The 7,858-nt window shown below is 40.5% G+C and overlaps 1 pseudogene; it reads right to left on the reverse strand.

Moving 5' to 3' along the window:
• Positions 1 to 1,377: 1,377 nt before the first annotated feature.
• On the reverse strand, positions 1,378 to 3,400 carry LOC117720441 (casein kinase II subunit alpha-like; annotated as a pseudogene).
• Positions 3,401 to 7,858: the final 4,458 nt, after the last annotated feature.

Raw genomic sequence — 7,858 nt, forward strand, 5'->3', positions numbered from 1 at the left:
AAATGAGGGGTGTATAAAAATGAGGGTCTTGGGAAGCTTCCATGGTATGGGCTATAGTCCCCTCAGGTTTGAATGTGAGACAGCCACCCAGTGAGACCTTTACACAGGGAACTTAATTCTAACCTTGATAAATAAAACCAAACGTTAATTTACACCAACGAATTCCAACACTGGATCTTTCACATATGAAGGACAAAGTATTATATATATACACACAGCAAGGGATGGCAGGGCCATAACAAGAGAACTGATAGTTTCCACAATAACAGGTCTATCATTTCTGGTTCACTGGAGATAGTGGCTCTGCTCCTGCCTCTCAAATACAACTCTGAGAACAGGGCTCCTCACTAGATGGCATGTGGAGAAAGGGCAAGGCAGGAGAAGGTAAAGTACAAAGCTTAAAATGAACCCAGTGTGGCCACATCACCTGTTATCTCATAAGAGTGCTAGCAAGAAACTTATATGGACAGTTACTTTTTAAAAAAGCAATAAATTATGCCCACTAACTAACTGACTTAAAAATGGTCAAGTCAAAGAAAATTGAAAAAGCTTTTGCCTTTCCTCTCCTACCAGCTATGAAGTCTGGAGATGACAAGGGAAAGGCCAAAGTAGGGAAGTATCACAAATGGAAACAAAACTAAAATTAAAATCATTTAGGGTTAGGTTAGTAAGACATGATTCGTTCAGGAAAAAAAAAAAAAAAAAAAAAAAAAAAAAAAAAAAAAAAAAAAAAAAAAAGCTTTTGGATCTGTCTGCAAGTTAGGCAGACTTTTCACATCTTGATGCAAATAAGACCTCCACCAGAGCTGGAATAACCCATGGATGCAGTCCTGGAGAGAAGAGATGAAGTGGGCAGCCAGCAGAACAGTGTCTCAGGATGGACTGGGTCCTCCCTACCCTTTCCCTCCCCTCCTTCCTTGATGAACTACAGTTTATAATCTCTGGAGAAGAACATGAGATATAAGCCCCAAGAGTGTACAATGTGGGGAGAGCAACGTGGGAAGGGGAAGAAATCTCCACCCAAACGCAGCAGCTGGGTCTGAGGCCAGTTTATCTTTGTTCATTAGTGGTGGTTAACTGAATTTGGAAGGGGAGAAAATATTTTGTCCATGAAATATTCCACCTGCAAGTAACTGTTTCAGGGAATCCCCTGAGTTATGAAAAGTCCAAAGTCCAAGTTTTTTTTTTTTTTTAGAAAAGAAAAAAGAAAAAGAAAATGAGCCTATAATTTTTTTTATGACTCAACTACTAAATCCACAAACAATGGTTTAGACACGGTGCTTCTGAAGTGTTCTCACCCTCCCAACCAGGCGCAAGCTGCATCAAGGAGAGGGTGGGCTACACCTCTGCTCAGGCATCAGGAGATAGATGGGGTGATTAAGGCTGAGCACCAGCAGCAGCTGGGACAGCTATCCCAAGTGAGTTGGCAATCACTGGTGATCCCGCCAGAGGTCCAAGGGGTGAAGGGGTTGGCACTGAAGAAATCCCTGACATCATATTGGCGCTGCTAACAGGCGTGCTACTCCCTGCCTTGCGAGTGGAGCTCATTCGAGCCTGGTCCTTCACAACAGTGTAGAAGTAAGGGTGCTACATGGCCTCTCTTGCAGTGAGCCGTGACTGGTGGTCCTATCACAGCGGCTTTTCCAGAAAATCCAAGGCCTCAGGGCTGACAAGGTGCTGGTTTTCACTGTGGACAAAGCGTTCCCATTGCTTACGGGAGTGTTTGCCCAAGATATCATTGAAACGTGGATCTAATTCAATGTTGTACTTGTCAGCATAGTCATATAAATCTTCTGTTCCCAGAACCTTGGCTATCCTCGCCAACTGATCATTATTTTCATGTCCATGGAAAAATGGCTTCTTCTGGAAGATCGTACTTGCCAGCATACCACCCAGACTCCACATATCCAAACTATAACCGTGCATCTGAAAATCTACAAGTAGTTCTGGACCTTTGAAATATCGGGAAGCACTTAGTTCCAAACCTGGCTTTTTCCTTGGCTTTAGGATGAATGTCAGCTGACAACAATCCACTCAAATCTTTTCTCTCAAGGTAAATAGCCAGGATTGGCTATGAGGCTATAAGTTTTCAACCCCGTCAGAAATCCAGAATGACTGTGTTAAACTATAATTGTGAGAAGCACAAAGCATAGCTTCTAAAACTTAGCCAATTTATAGAGACATCTGAACACCTGAACACTCTCTCTACTACAAAACATTGGAGCATCTGTTCTTCCACCTTCTGGCCCAGGATCATCTGACAGACCTTAGTGCTGCAGAATTATTAAGGGCTGATTACTCTGTCTAGGCAGATATAAGTGTTTTAGTTAGAAGAGATGACAGAGGTTCTGGTTAGTCAACAAAATGATGGATTGGGTATTAGAACTATCTTGTACCTCACTGGTACAAATTGGCATAATTATGCTCTAATTGTATTTTGAGAGAAAAGTTTCCTTTTAACAGGAAGGGTTATATGTAGGAGGAACTAAGGTGGGAGGAGTACTGAGAGGAAGAGAAGGAGTAAGAAGAGGAGGAGAAGAAGGAGAGGAAAAGCTAGGTGATGAGAGAGAGAAAGTGGGGGAGACAGGGAGGCAGATGTTCATGTATCTCCACCAGTCAAAGATAGTTGATATATCTAGGTTGGGTAGTAGGTTACACCTCTGATTGAGCATTACCAAACTTATAAAGCCTTTGATTAACATTTTTTAAAAAAATGTATAAGTGCAAAAAGGAAAGGGGGCATGGGATAGGGGTTTTCTAAGGGGGGGAATGGGGAAAGGGGATGGCATCTGAAGTGTAAATAAAATATCCAATAAAAAATAATAAAAATAAATTAATAATAATAATAATAAAAAGAAATATCGGGAAGCAACTCAGACATTCTACTCTTGGCCAGGATGGTAAAACTCAGCTAAACCCTGGTGGGGTTTCACATCTCTGTGCATAATTCCCATGCTGTGACAATAATCCAGGGCTTTCAGAATTTCATACATGTAAAAATCGAATGTCATAGTCTGTTAACGTCTGATACAATTGCCTGAAGTCTGTGTTGTTTACATGTTCAAAAACCAAGGCAGGGGGTCGTGACATAGGATCTTTTACAATGTCTGCAAGTGTGATAATGTTGGGCCCACTTCTCAAATTCTCCAAAATCTTTATTTCATGCTTAATTTTCTTTTTTACTGGCTTGAGGATTTTAACAACAGCTTTTTCATTATTTGTGATGTTGACAGCTTCGAACACTTCACTATATTTGCCCCTGACTAATTTTTGAACAAGCTGGTAGTCATCTTGATTTCCCCATTCCACCAGATGTGATTCATAGTCCCAGTACTCTCAGGGTCTGTGTGTTTTAATATCTTTGTTAAACTCTGGCCCTGCTTGGCATGGGTCCCGACATGTCAGACAGGTTGATGAACAAAGCTGAACTTGATGTTTGAAGATCTGGTAATCATTGTGTTCAAAAGCAGAAGTTGTTAAAACTTTGTTTCAGACCCCTTTTCTTCACACTGCGGTGTAAGCAGCAGCAATACTAGCTGTGTTCCCCTTTCCTCACACAGAAAATGTGGCAGTGGAGGAGGAGACACAAGGCTCAGCCCATAATTCAGCATTTAAGAGAACTGCTGTGATTGCCACCACAAGGTTTTCTCATATCACTGGCCCAGAATCAAATGACTCAAGTGCTGTAGAGAGAAATTCTGCAAGTATGAGGCAGAATAATCTTGCCTACTTTTAAATTGTTTCTTACTTTTAAGATTGCAGAGCATGCAAGCCACATCAGATACTTAAGAGCTGCTTGTAGCTCCAGTTACTTGGTGATTTGATGCTATCTTCTCTCAATGGAGTGCATAAACTCATGCAAGTACACACATGTACATAATAATAAAAAAATTCTTCAACATTCATTATATAAACAAAATAAATAAATGGTGGTAACTAGATACTTGTCCTAGTCATTATTCTAGTACTGTGAATTGTATTGAAAGGGTTAAAATTTTTCAAAAACTCCTAGCAGACTGAACAGAACCAAGAATGCAGGTCAGCTTGGTCATGAGCTCTGTGTTTCAGGAACTTGGCTGACCACAAGATAGATGGTTGGTTACTAAAAGGCTCTTAGAAAATAGCCTATACAAAATGTTCCCCATGATTGTTCCTTGGACCCTGGCACAAACTGAATAATAGACTGGGACTCTCCATAGGTACTCTCCAATAGCCCTCCTTTACTCCCCCTGGGTTGTGGTTTCCCCCCTGAGTTGTGGTTTTTGGCTTTAAATTCTCTCTGTCTCCAAAGCCCCAGGGTCAGACCTTATTGCCCCTGTGTGGGCTACAGGTCTTGACCTCAACATGTTGATCAAAATATACCTTTTGCTGATTACATCAGGTCTGGTGTCTTGTGAGTTAATGGGTGGCCATGAATTCCTGAGGCTTGGGTGAAGTCCTCCCTTCATGAGGGGCTTACAGTATAATCACAGTAATTTATATTAATGGAAGTTTACTGTTTCAGAGATTTAGTTCATTATAATTATGGCAGAGAGCCTGGCAGGACAGTTCTGGAATAGCTGAAAGCTATGTTCTGATCCATATCTATAAGGAGAGAGAGAGAGAGAGGGAGGGAGAGAGAGAGAGAGAGAGAGAGAGAGAGAGAGAGAGAGAGAGAAAGAGAGAGAGAGAGAGAGAGACAGAGACAGAGAGAGACAGAGACAGAGAGAGACAGAGAGGAGAGAGAGAGACAGAGAGAGAGACAGAGAGAGAGAATGGATCTGGATTTTTGCCTTTTTTTTTTTTTTTTTTTTTTTTTTGATGGTGATAACTCCAGAAGTTCTTTTATTGTATAAGAGTTCTCTGGTACATAATACCAACCAACCAGAGCTCCCCAGGATCTAAACCACCAGCCTGGGAGCACATAGGGAGGGACCCATGACTCCATCTGTACATGGGGAGGATGGGCTTGTCAGGCATAGGTGGATAGGTGGGAGAGGAGATCCTTGGTCCCATGAAGGCTGAACACTGAGTGGGGAAGAATACAAGGGTGGGGAGGTGGGAGTAGTGGGTAGGGGGGGCACACCCTCATACAAGCAGGAGGAGGGGGGATGGGATAAGGGGTTCCTGCGTGGTGGGGGAAATGGGGTAAGGGGATAAAATCTGAAATATAATTATAATATTCAATAAAAAAACTAAAAAAGAGAAAGAAATAAAAGTATTGCTATTCACAAATGATATGATAGTATGCAAAAGTAACCCCAAAATGGATTTTGCTTTTTAAACCTCAAAGTCTACTCCCAGTGACACACTTCCTTCACCAAAACCATGCCTTCTAATTCTTTTCACAGTGTCCTAGCATTCAAACATGAGCCTACTGGGTCCCATTGTATGAATACCATGATAAAATTAAATAATAAAAAGCTACAATTCAGTGGAATTTTAGACTGCTATATATACTGACATTGCTGATCACAAACCATTGTATGTGTATCTAAATCCATAGTGAAAGGAGTATAAGAATAAACCTTGATGAAGACTATGGACTTTGGGTGGCATTGATGTTTCAGTGTAGGTTTGTCACATGACAAATGAACAACATTGGAGACAAATTTAGAAAATATGTAGCCATGTATGTGTGAGAAGGGCTTTGCTGAAAAATATTTGTGTTCTATTAGAAGGTTTGCTGTAAAACTAAACTGATGTAGTTAAAATCTTGGGAAACATCATTATAAAGGATTATGCCACTTTTTTGCTTCCAAATCACAAGGTTAAACACAACCATGAAGAGTAGCATTGACTACAAATTCATAAGACTCTACAGCAACATCTGCTTTAGAATCTGAAGCAGAGATACTGCTCACCATGGGGTATTTGAGTATTTGAGGTGTAGCTCAGAACAGCATGATCAGGGACTACTAGTAATTCAGTCAGTTTACAAACAGCATCAGCAACATTGAAAATCCCTCTGCCCTTGTATTTTTATTGAACAAAATATCACAACATAACACTGGGGTTTTAGAATGCAACTGAGAAACTGGAAACTACATCAGTTGGATATTAGTATGGTTAATAATAATTCATGTATGACTAGCCTTTTCCAGTTGCAGGATAACATTTAGGATAAAGGAAGAAATATTATGTTACTATTAGAGGGAGTAACAAAATACTCAAAGGAGCAAATATGAAGACAAAGTGTGGGACAGAAACTGGAGGAGGGGCCATCTGGAGACCATTCCACCTGGGTATCCATCCCATGTGCAGTCACCAAAGGTAGACACTGATGTGGATGCTGACAGGAGCCTGATATAGCTGTCTCCTTAGAGGTCTGCCAGAGTCTGACATATTCAGAGATGGATGCTCACAGCTAACCATTGAACTGATCATTGGGTTCCCAATGGAGGAGTTAGAAAGAAGACTGAAGGAGATGAAAGGGTTTGCAGCCCCATGGGGAAAGCAACAATACCAACCAACCAGAGCTTTCAGGGTCTATACCACCAGCCTGGGAGCACTTAGGGAGGGACCCATGGCTTCAGCTGTATATGTAGGGGAGGATGGCCTTGTTGGGCATAGATGGGAGAGGGGATCCTTGGTCCCATGGAGGCTTAATGCTGAGTGTTGGGGAATTCGAGGGTGGTGAGATGGCAGTGGGGGGGGGTAGGTGGGAGCACATCCTCATAGAAGCAGAGGGGATGTGATAGGGGGTTCCTGGGTTGGGGGGAATGGGGTAAGGGGATAACATCTGAAATGTAAATAAAATATCCAATAAATTTTTTTAAAAAAATAAACTAAATTAATGTTTAGTCTCAGAGTAGTGATGGGATATCTCTGGTACATGGTATCATGGTAGTAAGAAGTCTACAGGTGCAAAGGGAAAGAGATACTTTGGTTTGTTGAAAATTGCCCATGGAAAGGGCACATTGGAGAGACTTTGACATTCCTTATGAAAAAACATCGATCACTAGGAAGAGGGATTTATCTGTAATATATTATCCTCCTAAGTGTTTAGAAAACTCAATATAAGCAGTAAGAGATATTACATAGTCGGAAGACACATTAGTATGCTAATTGTGAAATACTCTTTCCTTGAAAGTGTGTCACTTTTCCAGATCCAGGATTCAGAGCAGATCCTTCCTCTTGTTGAAATACCTTTAGATGAAATGAATAATTAATAGATCCATTAAAAAATGAAAGAAATGAAAGCTGTACAGCTGAAGACAGAAACTGGGGGATAGAAGAGGGAATGATCACTTAGAAGATCAGTTATGATTATCTCTACATCAGAACATATCAGACTAAGAAGATGATCCAGGGAAGAAAGCATTGTGGGAAATATGGAGGAAAAAAAAAGAAAGACACCAATTAGGGGCTTTAGGCTTCCATGGACATTCAGTATTTCTTACCTATCTATTTAAATAGTAAAATCTCTGGGAAAGAGAGGATTTGGGTAAGCAGAGTTTTAGGACAAGTAAAGGAAGTGGTTCATAAGATTCTTTATATATTTTATACCCATACCAATACACACAAGTAAAATATCTGATGTTTTTCAAAGCCCTGTTGTTCCTTTTCAAACTGAACTTCTTTGATAATGCTGTTGTTCCCAACTAAAGTATTTTTTTAAGTTTTTATTAGATTTGTTAATTTTTCTTTGTAGCTTTTGCCTGAATGCATTTATGTACATCTATATGCATGTGTGTTGCTTGTGGATGTCAGAAGAGAGAATTGGGTTCTCCTGGAAGTGCCATTATGGTTTGCTGTGAACCACTATTTTGGTGCTAGGAATCAAACCTTTGTCCTCTGAAAACACAATATATACACTCGACTGTTAAGTGATCTAGTTAGGTCACTTCCATTTAACTTGTGATGAGTTCTTTCTACA

This window comes from Arvicanthis niloticus, chromosome 15 (genome assembly GCF_011762505.2).
Source record: "Arvicanthis niloticus isolate mArvNil1 chromosome 15, mArvNil1.pat.X, whole genome shotgun sequence".
In the NCBI taxonomy this organism is placed as follows: domain Eukaryota; kingdom Metazoa; phylum Chordata; class Mammalia; order Rodentia; family Muridae; genus Arvicanthis; species Arvicanthis niloticus.